At 46.4% G+C, this 19,344-nt stretch overlaps 1 protein-coding gene across 3 annotated transcripts in view; it reads left to right on the forward strand.

Moving 5' to 3' along the window:
* The window catches only part of CFAP46 (cilia and flagella associated protein 46), a 2,698,259-nt gene that overhangs the window by 845,802 nt on the left and 1,833,113 nt on the right, over positions 1 to 19,344 (forward strand). The window lies entirely within an intron of this gene.

Here is a 19,344-nt window from a genome sequence, read left to right on the forward strand (position 1 = left end):
GCACCCAGACCGGCGCGGGCGGGCTCCCGACTGCCTCCGACACTCGCGTACCTCGCCTACAGCTGGCGATCCCCGCGCCTCCTCGCAGATGTTAACGGGGGCTCCTCTCAGCGCCCCGATTGCACGGCTGTGCGGCGCACCTCAGACTCGCCCACTCTTCTCCGTCAAGGGCGCATTGCGGCCATGCCGAGCCGCAGCAGCAGCGTCTGAGGAAGCCAGGTCGCCCGCCCTCCCACGTCAGGGCAGCTCCTGCTCCAGGCCTCTCTTGGGCCGCCTCCTCACCTCCCGCTGGGGCCGCTTCTCACGTTTGTACGGCGGGACTGACGGCTCACCTTTTGCCGAATTTGGCGGAGGCGTCTTGGGGGATTATAGCACCTTCCTCACCAGTGCCAGGCGGTTTATCGTGTTGAGAGCACTAATATTACAGGATTTTGGAGGGGGTCCAGCAGGGAGCTCTTTAGTGAGCTGCCATCTTGGATGGCTCACTAGCGCCCTCTCTCCACCATCAGTTTTTCCTCCACAAATAACAGAATTACCATTTGGTCATTCTGCCAGTGGTAATTGCCTCAAAACCTGTAATTTGGCAGTGCAGGAAAAATTGAGGTAATTTCGTTACCGCCAAAAGTGTCTTCAATGAAATTACACCCACTTTTTTCCAGGCCTGTTGTGTTTTCTGGTTCTTTTTCTATGTGTTTATTTATGTTTTAACTCATTCAGACATATGTGACAAGTTCTCCTGTTTGATTCCCACATTGGAGAGCTTGAAAAATAAGGGCCAAGAGAAGCAACATGCTTTATGATGTGTACTCTGATACCTGTTCCTTGAATGATTCAGGGATTCTGTCAATACCTAAAGTAGTGAAATGTCCCTAAGTAACATAAGGAGAAATATACTAGGCGGATGGGGATTAAAAGGCTGCCCCCTCAATCCCAATGTCCAGACCTGTCACTGTGGAGAACACCACAAATAATCGACCCCAGAATCAGTATTTTACAATAACAAGTCATTTTCAGTTTTGGGACTCAGCTACAGTGGAATTTAGAAAGTGGGTGCTAAAGTTCCATCCTGGATCCAGACCCAGAGCCACACAGAAATCACATGACGGATACAAAAATCTTTCATGCAATGATGACAGCTGAGAGAAGCAATTGTGGGAAAGCCAATGCTTCAGGTCTTCTAGCAGGTGGCCTTAATAACTTAGTCACCAGGATGTTCATAGATATTTTTAAGACGCACAGAAATGGTATAGCGAATGTTCTTTTCCTTTGCAAATAAATGATCCACCATAAAACAGGCAGTGGTTCAATGTAAGATACCAGCTGGAGAAAGGGTTTCTCATCTGCTCACAAACCTCCTCCCTAACCTAGGTGTCTGTAAACCCTGGTGAGTTCTAGCGAGTGGTAACCTCTACTGCATATGATCTTCTCTTCTGTTATAGTTGTCTTCCCCATATGCAGACTATCTCAACATCCTCAGGGACTTTCTAACTTCTCAAACTCTAACAAAGGTTAGTGTTCTGATGGGGATTTAACTGAGCCTTGAACCTTTGCTGTAATTTTCAGGCTAGATCAGTCATGCCCATTCAGTTCCTCTCCACTTCTCTCACTACCTCTCCCTCCTACCGTATCCCTCCCACTAGATCTTCATCCCTCTGATGTTTCAATCTTTGTACTCCTTGCCTCCAGGCTTTGATGTAACCACTCCTCCGACTCAACTTCACTAGGTCCCTCTCTGCTGCTACTTTCCTCCATCCACTACTACAATCTTCTGCACGCTATTACACTTCTCCCACATCTATCCTCTTCCTAGTACACTCCCCATCTAACTGCTACACTCTCCCGACAAGTAGTACACTCCTCTTCTGTCCGCTACTACGCTCCACCTCCCCTATTACACTTCTGCTGCACTCTTCCTCCCACAACTTCACTCATCTTACTGCTACACTCCTCTTCCCTATACTACATGTTCTGATACACCTCCTCTTCCTACTACTACACTCCAAAATCCCTCTTTTACCCAGAATCAGTCACTTCACATTCACTCCTTACACTGACTTCCTCTTCCCACACACAACACAACCATGCACACTTATATTGCAGAACCACTTTCACTTCTGAACCAATACCACGAGGGGGAGCTCGAGACCCTAGAAAAGATGGCTGCCACTGAGTGAAGCTCCAGGGAAGTTGAGCCACCTCTTCCATTATAGCCCTCTTCTGAGTAGCATCAGTTGTGGAAACGCTGCATGACTACCTTGTGCATCTGCTGACCTACAACAGGTCTGCTCCATCGTCTATGTGGCACGGTAGTGCCATGCAATGGCACCCATGCGCCACCAATACATTCTGTGTCAGGGGCGAGATATTGAGGGGCAGAGTTATGGTTCTACAGGCCGTGTGAGGCCCTGATCATCTCTGCCGTGTGGGGCTGAGGCCGCAACGCCTGTTAGTCCTAGACCATGAGCGGGCCGTTGGAGGCAACAAGGCTGCTGAGCTAAGTGACGGTGGTCTGATGACCAGTCATTGGAGCGCCACTGCATCAGCTGCACTGAGCAGCCTCCATCTCATGGCTGGTCTCTACCATGCAGGTCACTTCTAAGGCTGCTGAAGGGGCTGCGTGGAGGAGATGTTAGGAAAACGCTGTGGCTGCTATCCTCTATGCCAGATTGGATGTGAGGCTGAACTGGGAGATAAGCAAGTAGATGAATAAATAAATGTGCTGTCTTGGACTGCCAGTGCATTGTCAGCTGGTTCCTATACTAATGGACTGAATGATTTATTTTGCCCGCTACATGGAACGTACTGGAAAGCATCTTTCTACTTTCTTTGTTCTCTTGGAAGTGATGGGCTGCCCAGGTCGGGTGTTCTGGAAACTAATATCTGCTCTCATCCTTTGTGGCAGGATGTGTCTATGAACAGTTGGGGCAGATCTAGTGCTGGCGCTCTCCCGTGACCTGGAACATTGCTCCCAGTCCCCGGTTCGTGATTATGCATACCTCATAGCGCATGGCTTATTCACCTGTCACCCAGTGAAGCTCTTGGGGTAGCAGTGACAGTTATACATGGTTACTGCCAGATATGTCAGTACAGCCTGTAAGGGAGGAAGGGTCTGTATGCCCCCCCCTCTAAATTCTGCATGAAATAAGTCTAATTGCTCATCCCATCGTGGGGAGATGTCCCAGCTCGTATTTTACTGACGACAGTGGCAAGAAGCCATGGGATGATACACTAAGACTCTATACTGTGCCACATCAGACTCCATTTTTGTATTAGGCCGCACAATGATCTCTAAAAGGCCTCCTCTCCCATCACCCAGCGCCGCGCACAGCCAGCTCCAACAGTCCCCACCACTGCCTCTCCTGTCTGTGCTGCACCAGTCCAGTTCTCACGGAAGCCCAGGCGTGAATTGTAGCAAATAAAAAAAACTGTATTCTTTCTCTTCCTCTGAGCTCACTGCCCTGTTTGTGACCGGGGCAGATCTTGACTTGTGTATTCATCCGGCTCCACAAACCTGCTCCTGCTCCTTGGCCTCCACCTTTAGGAATGATTATCTGTGCAACCTTTTACCCCTCTACTCTCCTTTCATGTAGCAGTTGGTGAGACCCTTCCCCACTGACCACCCTAGATTGCCCCCATATAACTAATCCTGTGTGATCATACATTCCACTTGGACTAACACCTATCAATCTATTCATTTCAACCATGAGGCACCAGGGTTAAATACATCTTTTATCAAGACCCTTATATTACACACCTGGCAAAAATGACCACTGCGCACTGCCCCAAAAAGGCCCGGGTTAGGAATGTGTTTGTGCTTGCTCACTATTTACAGGCAACCCTGCATTCTGGTATAGGTTTTATGTGCTACATTAGTCATAGCATGTCAAAGATTACTGTGTAGTTTAGATGAGTTAGAATGACCACACATTGCGGATCCAGCCTGACCTCCAACCCACCCAGGTGAGCCCTGCGAGAAGCAACAACTCTGCGCCAACCAATCAAGATGCACCAGCCCTCTATGTACTATACCCGATTGTTACATTGCACCAATGGACTCATGCTATTCATCCCTTATATTATTCGTCACTGATGACTAGAAATGTGTATAAAGATATGTTTTTTCTGTATTGTTGGCAGAGCGCTCTCAGAGCGGCAGAGTCCTCTGTGTGCACCGTTTTACTTTATAAATCTTTACTTAGCTTGCAATCTTTTTTCCTAGTCTCATTCCCTACTGGGGTGTCCTTTTATTCTGAGTTTGGGTTTGTATTTTGGGGAATGACCACCTTCAACCCTTTGGAGCCAGATACTACAAAGTCTACCCGGTGTGAGGAACAGATTGCTAGATCACTCCATTCTTGCAGAACAGCCAGGTACACGGGCAAGATGGATACGTCCTTGCAGCTGCAGGTTACATTGGCTGAGATGAAGATCATCAATCAGCGCACACAAGAGACTAATATGACTGTCCAGGACATTATGAAGGAGTTAAAGGATATCAATGTTGGCATCAATGCTCAGGCCAGCGCACCACTGAGAACAAGCAGCAGATCAGCGCTGTTAAAGATTATCAACGGTCCATGGGACTTACCTTGATACAGCCATTAAGGCAATCCAGCGGCTTGATGCGAAGATCAGGAAAATCAACCTAACACAACATTAGAATGATTGGCGTTCCTGAGAACCTGGAAGGTAACATGTGAGAATGCATAATTGAACTGGCACATAGGGCACCCATTCCCAAACCTGCTAAAGGTGAACGACCGAGAACTATAAAGATTCTTGAATTTTCAGCACAAAGTCATAGTGCTGAAGGCCTATCGAACGACGGGTACACTGCGAAAAGATTGGGGACAAATACGCATTTTCAATTATTTCTCGGCTGAGGTGTCCAGGCGGCGCAGGGAGTTAAACCCAATTTTTTAAGCTATTAAGGGTTCAGATCATCGATACTACCTGAAATTCCCTGCAGTCAGGTACTTTCAATTCAATATACGATGGCATATGTTTGACTGCCTGGAGGAAGCGTGGCAGTTATTGCTGTGACACAACATAATCGCTGCAGATCGTATTCCAGATTTCAAAGCTTATTCCTCCAACACTGGCATTGATGATCGCGGCCAGGATCCCAGAATCAATGTAAGAAATCTGGACAGCAGTCTGGTGGACCCCCCGCCCCCACAGCTTTGTGGATAATAGCTCAAGTGGAGGGTTGAATACCTGATTGCGGGGACATTCTGGTGCGTTGAGGAGAATGGTGGACGATGAACCAATATGCTGAATGTGCCTGAATAGGCTGCATCTCTGGGCTCATGGGGAATGGGTGGATCCTACTTATGTTTTTCTATCTGCTATACTTGAACATTTGATAGGTGACATAGCATACATTGAGATGTACAAACAGGGTATCAAAGGTGGATGCTTGGACTGCTCAGGACCGGTGACTTTTGAAGGTTAATTCGCAATTTTCAACTAAGTGAATGGCCTTGTTCTAGCTCTGGCTTCTGGTGGCTCATCTTCCTCCCCCCACTGTCAATGTTATATGTGCTACCTTACTCGTTACATAGGTACGGCAATGGCATAACCACATGTGTTTCGCTTGCCTGCTGTGCATTGGGTATACCTTTTTTGTTCTTTTTCATATTGGTTATCTCTGTTTGGAGTTCTTTTATTGATCATGTTGGGGAATTATGTTCCTGATCGGATATTTCGAGTTCTTATGGTATTCACAGGATTTTGTTAATTGGGTGAGGCATTGTATGTTGAGTGTTTGTTGTATTGGGGATTCTTGCTCACATGGGGGTTCTTGGCTGTAAGTTTATTATTTGGGATGGTTTTCGAGCAGTGGAAACCGAGGAGCCTTCATGTTTGAAGCACTTATTTTTTGTTGACATAACTACGCTTAGGTTTATAACTTTAAATATTGAAGGCCTGGTCGATCCGATTAAGTGACACAGATTTCTGAACCTTTCTGAGATGTGTGGGGTGATATCATATTTCTACAAAAAACTCACCTAGATAAGGTTGAATTCAGGAAATTGGCATGGGGATGAGTGGGCCATGAGGTGGGTGTTCAATCTGCACAAACGTACCCACTTATCACTCTGGATACCTTGGTGGATCCAGAAGGACGGTATCTACTGGTTTGGAGGTACACTGTTTGAACAGAGTATCACCATCCTTAATATTTATGGACCTACACAGGACAAAGCTGGGTTTTATACATACGTATTCACAAAATGTGCATCTCACTTTGCTTCTCCCACATTCCTAGGTGGGTATCTTAATGTTCCACTTTTGCTGCTGCGTGATAAGCAATAAGTAATCACTCCGAGCCTTGCTATGCCTCAGAAAATGAAGACAGTCCTGCTCCGTATGGAAGATCTCTGATTGAGGGATGTATAGAGGGTACTCCACCAACTGCGGAGTGACTTCACTTTCTATTTACACCATCACATAAGCTTTGCCCACTTAGAGTACTGGCTCTAACTCTCCACTATGCTCTCCAGGGTTGATCAATGTGAGATTCCTACTTTTACGATCTCGGATCACACCCCAGTGGTCTTGCAGATTAATTTCCCATCTGTTCATCAACAAGCTCCGTGGTGATTAAACTTTGTGTCACTACAAAACCTGGATATAGTAGAACATTTAGTAGAGCGCTCTGACTTGTTCTGGGAAGAGAATTTCAGAGCTGACTTTAACTCATTGAAGTGTTGGGATGCCTTTAAGGCCTCCCCCAGGGAGAAGTGTATTTCATCATGGTCGTACAAACTTGAGCAATAGAAGACTCAGGAACGGCATCTGTTAGAGGAGCTACAGCAGGCAGAACAGGCACATAAAAGGTCTAGGGATCTTGCTATCCTCACAAAGGTAAAACAACAGATATTAAACCCATCACTACTGTCAGGGCGCACACATATTTCTCTAGGTGTGCCCAATCCTTTCATGAGGAAGGGAACAGGCCCCTTTGTTCAATGGCTGTCCTTGATGGGTCGTCAACATGCCCAACTGATTAATAAAATCAGAAATAAGGCTGGTAACATGTTGACTGTGATCACTGAAATAAATGATAGATTTGCAGAATTTTATCTGGAGCTCTATACCCCGCCCTGTATCACAGATGATCTGATGCATACCTTCTTGCAAGCGATTTAGATGCTGAGAGCTTCTAATGTGAACTTGTTGCTCCTGAATGCCCCGATTGTAGAGGAGGAGGTTGTTGCTGATATTGCAGGAGTTGCAGTGGGTAAGGCGACTGGACCAGGTGGCCTCCCGATTGACTTACATAAACCACTGGTAGACACTCTTGTGCCCGGACTGACGGATGTATTTAATGAAGCAAGGGAAGCGGGACACCTCCCAAGCTCACAGATCACTGCCAGCATAGTGGTTTTCCCCAAGGCTGGTAGGGATCCCACAGAATTCAGCCCATACAAGCCCAGCTCTCATTAATTCCAATGCGAAAATACTCGCTAAATGCTTGGTGAGACATCTGGAGTGGGTGTTGCCCCATCTAGACCACCAGGATCAAACAGGCTTTATACTTAACAGAAATTCTAATGATAATATGAGGCGACTACTGAACATCATTGATAGTTGTGTCGAAATGGGTGACTTAATATTATCCCCTGATGCCAAAAAAGCATTCAATAAGGTACGCTGGGACCTTATGTTTTCGGTTCTGCAGAAATTCAGCATTGAGGGATACTTTATTGATATGATCAAATTGCTGTATTCAAACCCAATAGCGTCCCTGGTTACTAATGGCTACTTGTCTGTCCGTTTCTCACTGCATACAGCTATACACCATGGGTGCCCTCTGTCACCACTCTTGTATGCTTCAGCCATTGAGCCACTGGTGGTGGAGATCAGAATGGATGCTGGTCTGAGGGGCATTGTTCGATCCAGCAGCACCAAATTTCACTATATCCAGATGTTCTGCTTTAAATCAATGAGTGGCAGGCAAATCTCCCGCGTATTTGTAATATATTACAAGAACTTGACCCACTCGCAGGATATACAATCAATTATGACAAGTCAGAGGTGTTTCTCCTGAGGACTGTCATACCATGGGATTCGGGTGGTGTTGTCCCGTTTAAATTGCAAAAGCAAGCAATCAAGTAGAGTGTATGTTAGCATCCAGATTGACAGTCTTGCACGAAAGAATAACCCCCCAATACTGACCAAAATTAAAACTGATCTACTCAAGTGGAACATTCTGTAATTGTCCATTATAGGTAGAATCAATGCAGTAAAAATGAATATCTTGCCAAAACTGATATATCTGGCCCAGATATATCCTCTGCCTATGCCCGTGAATGTGACCTGGGATTTGGATAGACAGATTGGGAGATGTATATGGAAACATAAAAAGGCTATGTTGAACAATGAGCTGCTACAGGCGACGAAACAAGACACTGGGCTTGCACTCCCTTCCTGGAAATCTTATTTCTTGGCAGCAAAAGTGCATTGGATTAAGAGATGAGTTCATTTGGATGGTACATCCAGCTGGCTGATTATGGAACTGGCCATCCTACAAAACTTTACACCCCAAGAAATGATAATTCTTCCTCGAGCATGGCTTCTGAATCATGTTAAAAACATCCTATTTTAGGGCCTACACTAACCCATTGTTTCCGAACACTTAAACCTACTAGGGTTGACACCAACACAGTTGCACCATGCTTATCCTTCGAACTCTGCTGAAAATATGCTCATGTAGATGGCCGCAGTTCAGGTGCAGGGAAGAATGGCAACATGTGTGTATTATGTATCTTTTTGATGGTCACACTCCGATACCATTCATGGAGGCTAGCAGCATTCTGTGCCTGGTGCCGACCTCATGGCTAGTGCATCGGGCATTGATCGCCTTGATTTGGTCTTGAATTTCAGAAAGCACATTTACACGAGAACCATTGGCCTGTGAGTCGGAGCTGGCTCAGGAACTGTCTACTTTCCCCAGAGTTGAGGCCTTTTATCTTTCTTGCATCCCAAATAATTTAGGAAGAAACTCAATACTTGCGGTTAATTGGGCGGAAGATCTCAGGATCCAATTGGGAAGTACAGATATATAATTGTGTGCTTCTCATTGATTAAGGAAGTGTTGTATAATCTTGGTGATAGTGAAATACAATTTAAATTGATATAGTGATTTTATTATACCCCAGTTAAGTTGTATGCAATGAAATTAACTAATACCCTGAGGTATTGGAGAGGATTTTGGCAGCTTGAGACGAGGGGCCACCTATTTTGGTCTTGCTATTCTTAACCTTATTTCCTAGAAGGAAATAAGGCTAAGAACTGGAAGACTTTCGCCATCTCCAAGATGGCCGAATGCATGCAGCATGGTCAGCCATTTTGTAAGAACAGATCGAGCATCACCATAGCAACAGTTTATGCGAGCCATGCCAGCTTCCATACCCCTCAGCTTTTCTAGGCGAGCAGTGAGGATAGGCTGGAGGCAAAGTATAGGAATATGCTTCTTCTCAAAGCGGTAAGTCGGATCACAGCTACGGAACAAAACCAAGTTAACTGCATGTATTCTTAGATTTTTGCTTAAACACGTTGTAATGGACGATTTGATGTTCCAGTAGTGCGCTCGACAGCCAGCTCGCATATCCCGATAAGAAGACAGGTCTGTAATACGAGATAGTAATTCCTACACAAATTAGCACGGAGTATGGGTTTTATGTCACTTATCTTTGTGAATACATGACCCAACCAGAACCTCTTATGTAGAACACGAGTAACAGAGAAGTTACCCACAGGTGCCGGCTAACATGGGACACTCCGCAATGGTTTACACTCACATGTGGACACAGATCTGTTTAGAGTGAGAGATTAGCACAGTAACTTGTGCATCGACAGATGATACACCTCAGGCAAACGAGCTGACTACTAACCTGACCAGGGTCACCAGAGTAGAGATAGAACAGAGCACGCTATTGTGAACATCGTAATTATGGAATGCAATATTGTCCTGATTCATGGGGTAAACTCTCTTTATGTTCTATTTATGTTGTCGCTTGTTGTACACGTACAAATTTTATTGGTTGTGACGAATTGAACATACCTTACTGTTTTACTCATGTAAATGATCTTACTGTACGTTATTGCTGGATACATTGATCAGTGCTTTGGACTGTCTTATGAACATTGTTGTACCAGTCTAATTGTGTTACCTTATACCTTGTGTTCCGTTTCAAACCGGAACTACACATTTTGAGTGATTAAACACGGATTAGATGAGAATGATAGGCCCTGATGAAGGATGCTTTCTATTCCGAAATGCATTGGCATTTTCTCACATCTGCACTTTAGCATTAACTAATAACATATTCAAACGTGTAAATGAAAAAGTACCAAGAATTCTTTTCAATTCAAGTCATAATAAACCCCAACTTTTGAACTACGTCACGCAACCACAGAGTGGGAAATGGGGTGTGCAGCCCACACTGATGGCTAGTTAGCCTAGGTCTCTTGTATTGTCTTGCCCTAAGATTCAGTCATTCTGGGGTATGGTATTCAATGGGCTCATAAAGGTTTCAGGGGTTGTTCCATTTCTTACACCTACATCTATGTTATTTGGTGCTGGGGTAGGAGATTGGCATTGACAATAGCTTGACCAGGAGGCTGTTACATATCCTGTTATTTGCTGCTCTTAAGGCTATCCTGATCAAATGGAAATCAATCAATTTACCAGACCGAATCATGTGGGAGGGCCTGATGTCTGTTATTCCCTTTCAAGAGACAGGCATCTAGGAATCGTCATGGGTTTCCCAGATCAGACCGAATGTGGGACCTATTTGAACAATATATCTAATATAAAATGTTTGTTGGCCTAGGATGGTGGAGTTGGATTACGCTGGGATTGAGATCTCCTAGCTAGGATTCTGGAGAATGTGATCAGATGAAAGGAATGATTTACATATTGATTGGTTGTTTTGTTTTACTCCATTTGTTTGAAATTACACCTCCCCATACTATATGTACTATATGCTCTATAGTCTACTGTTTGTGACATTAATGAGCGTTGTGAATGCTGATGTTAGAATTGATTCCTGATAGAGATACTCATTGTTTAGCCACTTTGATAACTATTTCTCCCTGTTTTTTTTCTTTTTGTGTTAACGGTCGGGGGATGATCTCTTTCTTCTTTACAGTGTCTGGGTAGGGTGGGAGGATGGGGTAAGTTAAGTTGGTATATCTGTATACAGATGTTAATGCTCTGTCAGATTTTGATGATTATGTACCCAAGCTACCCTATTAGGGTTTTCTTTCCTTTATGCTTGTTTGGTTTGTTTGGGCTGTTTGTATTCACTAATAAAAAGATTAAAATTAAAAAAAAAATCCTCACTGGCTCAAACTATCTTCAACTGCCACTCCTACCATCCTGCTGGTCCCTTGGTCGCCCTGAATCTCCACTTCTGACCTCACCCGGTAAACCCACATCTACCCCTTCCTGTACATATCCTTATATTTCCCATACTCTCTAGGGAGTGGTCTCCTTTCCACAGTCAATAGCTTCCTGTCTTTTCCCCCAGGGTTATGTGCGATCAAAAGGCATCAAATGGAGACCAAGCTGGCCACTTCTTCCGTGCGGTCCTGTAGCAGATCGTCCACTGTAGCCCTGGCGGCCAGTGTCCATGTTGTCTGTTCAGGCTGGTTCCCTGTACCCTTGAGGGTACATTGTTGCGCTGTGAGGGTCGCAGCTTCCTTAACTCATCCTTGGTGGTGTAGGGTGTCCAAGGAAATAATACTGTTGCATCCACTGGTGCACTGCAGTGAACTGCTCCTTGTGTGGCATAAATCCTGCGTCTCCACTCACACTCTTGCCACATCTCCGGGTTGCCAGCATAGGACGTCAGCTACATGGCATCTTGGAGGACTGCTGGTGCTCTCGGCCATCTCATTCTCCAGGGCTAGACCAGCGCTGCAGTGGGGTGTTAGTTGTTCTCTCCTTACAGTCGTATCATCTTGCTCTAGTTCTCTGGAAAAATCAAAACGGAACTAATGAGCATTATGGGATAGGGTCATGGCTGTAGATAAGTGTCTGCATGCAAGCATTCTAGCACAAAGGGGACACGTATTACGGCACTCTCTTTACTTTACTTTGCTTTAATACTTATATAGAGCCAAACTCACGCAGGCCTCAGGGCGCACATACAACAAGCAAACAAGAACAATGCACTAGTCTACTCTGTTGTTGAAAACATGTGGCTTAATCTATCTTTTAAATCGACTCAGACAAGCAATAGCCCGCAGTGTGGCTGGAAGCTCATTCCATGCGTTAGGCACACAGGTATCAAATCTGACTCTCCTGTACTTTTGCAGTTTGAATCGCAGCTGGAAGATCATTTTGTTGTTGTTAGAGCAAAGTACTCTCCTACACAGCTCAGCATTCAGACGGCCAGCCATATATCGGAGAACATTTCCAAAAAGGCATTTATTTGTCAAAGTGAAGGCTTTGTGCCAAATTCTATGCTTCACAGGCAGCCAGTAAAGGGAACGTCTAGCGGTGGTGATCTGATCCTGCCCATCAAGTCCACAAACAACATATGCAGGTCCATTCTGGATGGTCTGAGGTTTATTCAGATTAGACCAAGAGGTAACAACCAGCAAGATTTTGCAATAATCCAGCTTGAAGTTGATGAGAGCAGAAGATCTATTCTCCTCAGAAAGATATGGACAAATCTGTCTCAGCAGTCTGGTCTCTTCTGCCACTGTCCACCTCATTGGTAAGACTGAGTGTAGACAACTCCCACCATCCTGTATAAAGAATAGTCCATCCCCTTTTGACAAGACCAGATTACTGGCCTTTTCACAGAGCCCTCACATTACTTCTGCTTGATTCCAACAAAGCAGATGGGATATTTGTAACATTGGCTGTAGGGACCGGTTCATGGCCAACTCTTGTTAATGAAATGTGCATAGTGCATGCAGGGTACCACATATCTGATATGTAAACTGTTGGGATGCTTACCCAGCTCCCCTGTGCCCCCAAGTGATTCAGATTGAGACCAATACGCTAGAAGTGTGTGTACCTAATGGCACGAGATGGCGTGCGGGAGGGGGGAATGTATGGAAGGGACAATAGAATGTAGAAGCTTGGAGGAAATGTAGAGTTTGTACACAATTTGGCAATGTAACCAGCAAATGTACACTGAACCGTCACCACTGTGGAAATCGGGCCTCTAGTGGCCAGGATCCTGTACCAGAGCATGTTAGATGCAGGCCTTGGCACAAATACACTCTCCGATCCCTGTTCCCATCTCGGCAGGAGACTAGAAGGTAATTTCACCAAACCCTTTGTTTCACACTGCAGGCCCATGTAACCTGAAAGGAATGCAAACAGAAAGCGTGGGTAGGATTGTTCCTGCCCCTGAAGGACGATCTCATGGGAGGCAGGGCAGAGGTCTGGAGCTGCCAAAACATGTATTCCAGATTTAGAATGACTGCTCCCAATCCCGCAAACATTCTATTTGGACTACCAGATTCCCACTGCAAACTCCTAAATCCCTCAGCGACCGATGGATTAGTGTGTCCACAGTGGGCACTGCAGGGAGGGGGCAGATGCCAAGGGGGAGCACAACCAGAATGCCCTGTGATTTGTACTGAGAAGTGAGCAGGGTGAGGGAAACGCATTTAGGCCAATGTTGGGGGCACCAGAGTGTCTGGGATTGAACAAGGCTCCTCACGTTTCAGAAAAGCTATCTTGACCTCTAGAGTATCCACTGAGCTTATGTCTAATTACCCGGTGCAGATCACATGGTCAAAATGTGGGGAGAGGAGTCTGTTCATCTAATGCACCAATTGTGTTGCTAGCATGTAAAATCAACCAGGACAAGGACCACATAGAAGAATATCGACACAAGAAACTGCAGCCAATCATCTGGTGGTCGATAAGGTACCGACATTATGTATATCGGGACCCAGCAATGAGAATGATGAGATGATACTGTTTGTTGTTTTTGTCATAAGTAACGCTGCTGTCCTTTAAAAGCTTCTGTCTGCTTTGTACTAACCAGTGCGCTCTGTGGCAGAAGGGTATGAATGCACCTGCTGACATGTATTTTTTTTCTGGAAGTAAAACTTTATCGTTGCAAACAGTGTTTCAAGCTTTTTTGGCTAGAGGGTTGTATTTATTTCATGTCTGGTTGTCTGGAAGTCTGGCCTACATATTTGGGGACCCCCAACGTGATCCCAGATGTTCCGCAGAGACAGATGCTTCCTGGGCGCACATTTAGATGTACCGCACTCACCTGCAGCGATCAGTCCCTTGTGCACAACCTGGAGTTCTTTAGATGAGCCGTGTTGCCAGAATTCCTGTCTGTTGCAGCGATCAGTCCCTTGTGCACAACCTGGAGTTGTTTACATGAGCTGTGTTGCCAGAATTCCTGTCTGTTCTTTTGAGCGGGTGCAGCTCCTGGATGTTGCAGGCCATTCATGGGACCCTGTGACGGAGGAACTCAGGAGAAGGAACAGACGTAAGTTCCTTTTGTGGGAAAAAACAAGGGGAGGGTGAATAAGGGGACGGGGAATGAGTGTGGCTGTGAAAGTTGAAGAGTGTGGGAGAGTGAGATGAGTGGTTTATTTGGCTCTATGGAAAGACCACGTGGTGGTTTGCTTTTATTATTGTTATTCTTATACTATAAGAGTAAAAGGGAGTTACAGGGTCCTTCCTGAGTGGTGGAAGAAGACAGCGCTGTCGTTTAAGGAGATAAACTAAAGGCAGAAGGGTAGAGGCACCGTATATTTAGAAGGCCTGGGATCTTTTCACCTGGTGTAAAGGGGGTGTTGGAACGATGCATAGTAGTTTTGTGGGATTTTTGTAGATTTTTGTTGTGAGCTAAGAGGGACCAAGGAGGGGTTCATGGTGAGGATGGTGCAGTGTAGTGTGTATGAGATGGAGGTGTGAGTGGTGAGTGTGATGAATGGTGAGGGACGAGTTGGTTTGAGGAATGTGAGAGGAGAATAAGAGAGGTGGAATATTGGGGAATGGGTAATTGGATTGAAGGTGACTGGAAGAGAGGGGGGGTGACAAAAGGTAAAGGGGAGCCGCTGTTGCAGCTCTCTGACAGACAGGCAAATCTTTTGAGTGGTGAAATAGACACAGCTCTGACCCCCCCGTTGGAATATATGTGTGGCGCTCTACCATTATATAAGTATAAGATATTGAAATACCATAAGCAGTGGGTAGCCGAGACACAAGAGGATTGTTTCAGTCATGCCCAGAGCAGGGCACCAATAACAAAGAAATATTAGGACACATGTACACATTCTTAGCATCTAAGGGTAAAAAGCTCCAAAAGAGGAAGGAAGTGTTAGAATTATGGAAGATGGTAAAAGACTTAGAAGATGCCACCCCAAGCCAGGCAAAGGCACCCAGAGGAACAGCTATGGTAGAAAACCCCATCCAGACTAGACACAGGGAATCTGAAGCCCATAACCACGCCACAGTCTCCTTTAGGGTGCTACCTCACCCGTGCTGCCTTAGGATGCACCAGCCCCATGTATGTTCCCCTGCATGCCACTGACCCGAACCCACCATCCTCACAGGCTCAATATAAAAATATTTTCAACCCTATGCCATCAGCCACGGCAACAGCACACGAGAGGGGGGGCATTGATACGAAACCTCAGAAGGAGCTAGAGGACGCTTTAAAGGCAGCGCAAGAAGAATTCGCTTTATTGGGAATAGAAAAGAGGGAGAGGCAGAAAGCACTATGTGGACCGAACGAGTGGAGAATGGGAGACATTTTGTTCAGGATCGATAGTACGTCCAACAAGGATGTGCATGTGGAGAGGGGAGGATAAGGGGAGTGGAAGACATTGAACGGGAAGATTGGATTACGGCACAGTGAGGTCGGAACACGAGATGGGTGGGAACCTAGGAGAGGAGGAATGGGATACAGGGGTTGAGATGGGGGAAGGAGAGGCCCTCCCGCCATATTGCAATGAGTGGAACGTTTATGGGGACCCCTATTAAGGAACACATCTGGGTGCATAGTGGTGGCTAAAGGGAAGGTTATCTAAAGGAAGAAGACAAGGACGGTGACAGGAACACAGTTCCTGTTTTTGCAGAAAGGACCAGGAAGGACTCAGTGCATTCCATTGCCACCTATGGATAAAAACAATTTGATAACAAGTTTACCATCTCTTACTGCTGGGGCGGAAAGTCGATCTATGCGTTTGAGAAACAAACAGTGGGGGCTACTCCAGCTGTAGGGTATTTGAAGGGCCTATATACTGGGAGATGAGGCTGACGATATTTGAGTGAAAGGGGTTACCCGGGTGTACGATTAGGGGATGATATTCACAATGGCACTCCCTTTAATGTCATTATTTTATTTATTTATTTATTGTTTGCTTGTTAGGCACTTATACAATAAGAAACACTGTTTCAAAAGGCCCACAGGGCAAGGGAGGCAGCAGGAGTGGGAAATACATTAAAATACAATAAAAACACAATATATAACAGCAATGGGGGAGAGGAAAACAGGACAAACCTACTATGCCTTGTGAGCATTCAGAACATGCAAGTGCAGCAAGGAAAAGGCAGGGGTCAGTTCTGTGGAGTATGAGCTCATGGGTGAGCCACAGATGAAGTGCTAAGAATGTTGAGTGCTACACGGCCAGGAACCGCGAGGGGTGTAAGTGCGAGCCACCAGGGCGGAGGGTGAAAGTGTAAGTGCAGATTGACAGGAGCAGGGCCTATTGGGTGCGGGAGGTCAGGGCCCCAAGGATGCATAAGGACCCAGGACACCAACCGCAGCAACTGTGGGATTAGCAGGGGAGAGAATAAGGGAAGGAGAAGGTAAAGAGGAGAGTTTTAAGGAGCTTCCGTAATTTAAGCAGATCCTGCTCAAGGCGGAGGCACAGTGGGAGGCTGTTCCATAGGAGGGAGCCAGCCGAGGAAAGCAAACGACCACCTGCCCCCTGTTTAGCAAAGCACTTTACACACAGAGAGTTAGAGCCAGAGGAGCGTTGTGGTCTAGAGGGGGATTATTTAGTAAAGTAATGTTGAAGATAGTGTGGTCCCCAGTCCCAGACCGCCTTGTGGATGATGCAGAGGGATTTCTTTTTAATCTGTGCAGCAACCGGGATTCAGTGAAGACTTTTTAGTGCAGGAGAGATGCGGTCCCTGTGCTTAAGGCCAAGGATAAGTATTGCTGCCCTATTCTGGATTAGCTGGAGAGGTTGCAGAGTGGAAGATGGTAGATTCAGGAGGAGGCTATTGCAAGCCTTGAAAGAACCAGGGCTTGGCCACATTGAGCCTCTTGGGGAAAGTGAAAAAAGGGAGGCACTCTTTGCAGCGTGCCTATCCCAATGCATTTATTTATTGAGCATTTGTTAGGTCCCTGTACAACAAAATAGTGTTTCATGGTGCCAAAAGGCACAATGGGGAGGGAACAAGAGGAAGAAAATACATAATAGCAAATAAATTGCAAAAACAGCACAAATACAATCCTGGTCCTACTAAGCCTTGTGGCATTTAGAAGTGCAATTGCTGTGTGAAGAAGTGCTGGAAGGGTGTGGGGGTGAATAGGGGACAAAGGGGAGGTAGGAAGGTATAGGCAAGTGCTAGTGAGAGTCCAGGAGGGAGGTACCGATGGTGCCAGGGAAAAAACGCTGGTTTAGTGCTAAGGTGGGGGAGTCTCACGGGTGGGATGCACAGCCGCCTGGTAGGGGCCCACAAGGGCAATGCTGTGGCAGGGTAGGGTGCTGGTATCAACTGGGAAGTGGCCTCGTACCTGTGAGATTCATAAAGGTCCAGGCTGTCCGTCTCAGCAGCAGTGGGGTGCTTAACAGGGAAGGGAAAGAGGTAGAGAAAAACAGGGTTTGGAGATGTTTCTGGAACTTAAGAAGATCTGTCTCAATTCTGAGAGGGGCAGAGAGACTGTTCCAAAGAGAGGCACCAGCAGAAGAGAGAGATCTGCTCCGTCCCACTTTCTGCTTGGAGAAACATTTGACAAGCAAAGAGTTGGAGTTAGAGGAGCAAAGGACTCTAGCAGGGAAGTATTTAGGGAGAGGAAGTTGGAGATGGTGTGCTCCCAGACCCCAGAAAGCCTTGTGGATGATGCAGAGGGTCTTTAATTTGATCCTTGCGGCCACCGGAAGCCAGTGGAGGGATTTTGGGGCTGGAGAGATACGGTCCCTGGGCTTGAGGTCAAGAATAAGTCTTGCAGCCCTGTTCTGGATTAGCTGAAGGGGACATACTGTGGAAAGAGGGAGGTTGAGGAGGCTGTTGCAATAGTCCAGCCTAGAGAGGACCAGAGCTCTGGAGACATTGAGCTTCTGGGGAAAGGTGAGGAAAGGGAGAATGTCTCTAAGGAGGTGAAGTTGGAAATGGGCATTCTTGGCAAGGTCCAAGATGTGAGGGGTGAAGGAGTGAAAGGATTCGAAGATGACCATGAGGTTTTTGGCCTGAAGGGAAGGTGAGGGGAGAGGGCCCAAGGAAGGCGGCCAGAGGGTAGGCGGGAAATGGGGCGCACATGTCCCTATAAGAAGGATCTCCGTTTTACTGGCATTAAGACAGAGGTTGTTAGCCACACGCTATGCATTGATAACGGTCAGACAGTCGGGGATTATAGAGGAGGGGGGAGGTAGAAAATGGAAGTTTGATGGAAAGCTGTGTGTCTTCAGCATAATTCTGTAAATGAGGAGAGAAGGAGATAAGGTGAGAAAGAGGTGCAAGATAGATATTGAATAGCCATGGCGAAAGGATAGCGTCTCGGGGGACGTTACCGGTGGAGAGTGAAGTGGTAGAGGAGAAGGAGCCCAGCTGCAACTGGGATAGGGTGGTTAGTGAGGAAGGTCGTCAGCCAATCCAGTGCCTGGTCCTTGATGCCAAGGGTATCCTTTTATGAGGATAGAATGGTTGAGCATATCAAAGGCAGAGGAGCGATCAAGGAGGATGAGGACAGCAGGAGAGTTAGTCAAGGTTTGCGCGCATGTCTTCACGGGTGTTGACGAGAGCAGTTTGTGTGCCCCTGGATGCCCATAATCCAGATTGGTGGCCATGGAGGCAACCAACGAGTTATGACTTTTTTAGGAGAGGGTGCCCAAGGGAGTGCTTGAGGGACAGAAGGAAATAGCCAGTGGTGAGAGTGTGGTTACAAAGGTCAGCAAGGCGCAGGGCGAGAGAGGAGATGCTGTCCTTAATGGTTCTAGAAGAGCAGGGGAGCACCTGTTTGGAAGAGACCTTCATAGAGTGGACAACTTTAGAGACCTCATGAGCTGCTATGGGCAGGAGGGAAGAGAGTGCGGGGGTGGAGGGAAGGGAGGCACGAGAGCAAGGGGGAGTGGGCTTGGGGGTGCTGGAGGGGGAGAACAGGATGTCCT

This window comes from Ambystoma mexicanum, chromosome 8, assembly GCF_040938575.1.
Source record: "Ambystoma mexicanum isolate Mex_15411 chromosome 8, UKY_AmexF1_1, whole genome shotgun sequence".
NCBI lineage: Eukaryota > Metazoa > Chordata > Amphibia > Caudata > Ambystomatidae > Ambystoma > Ambystoma mexicanum.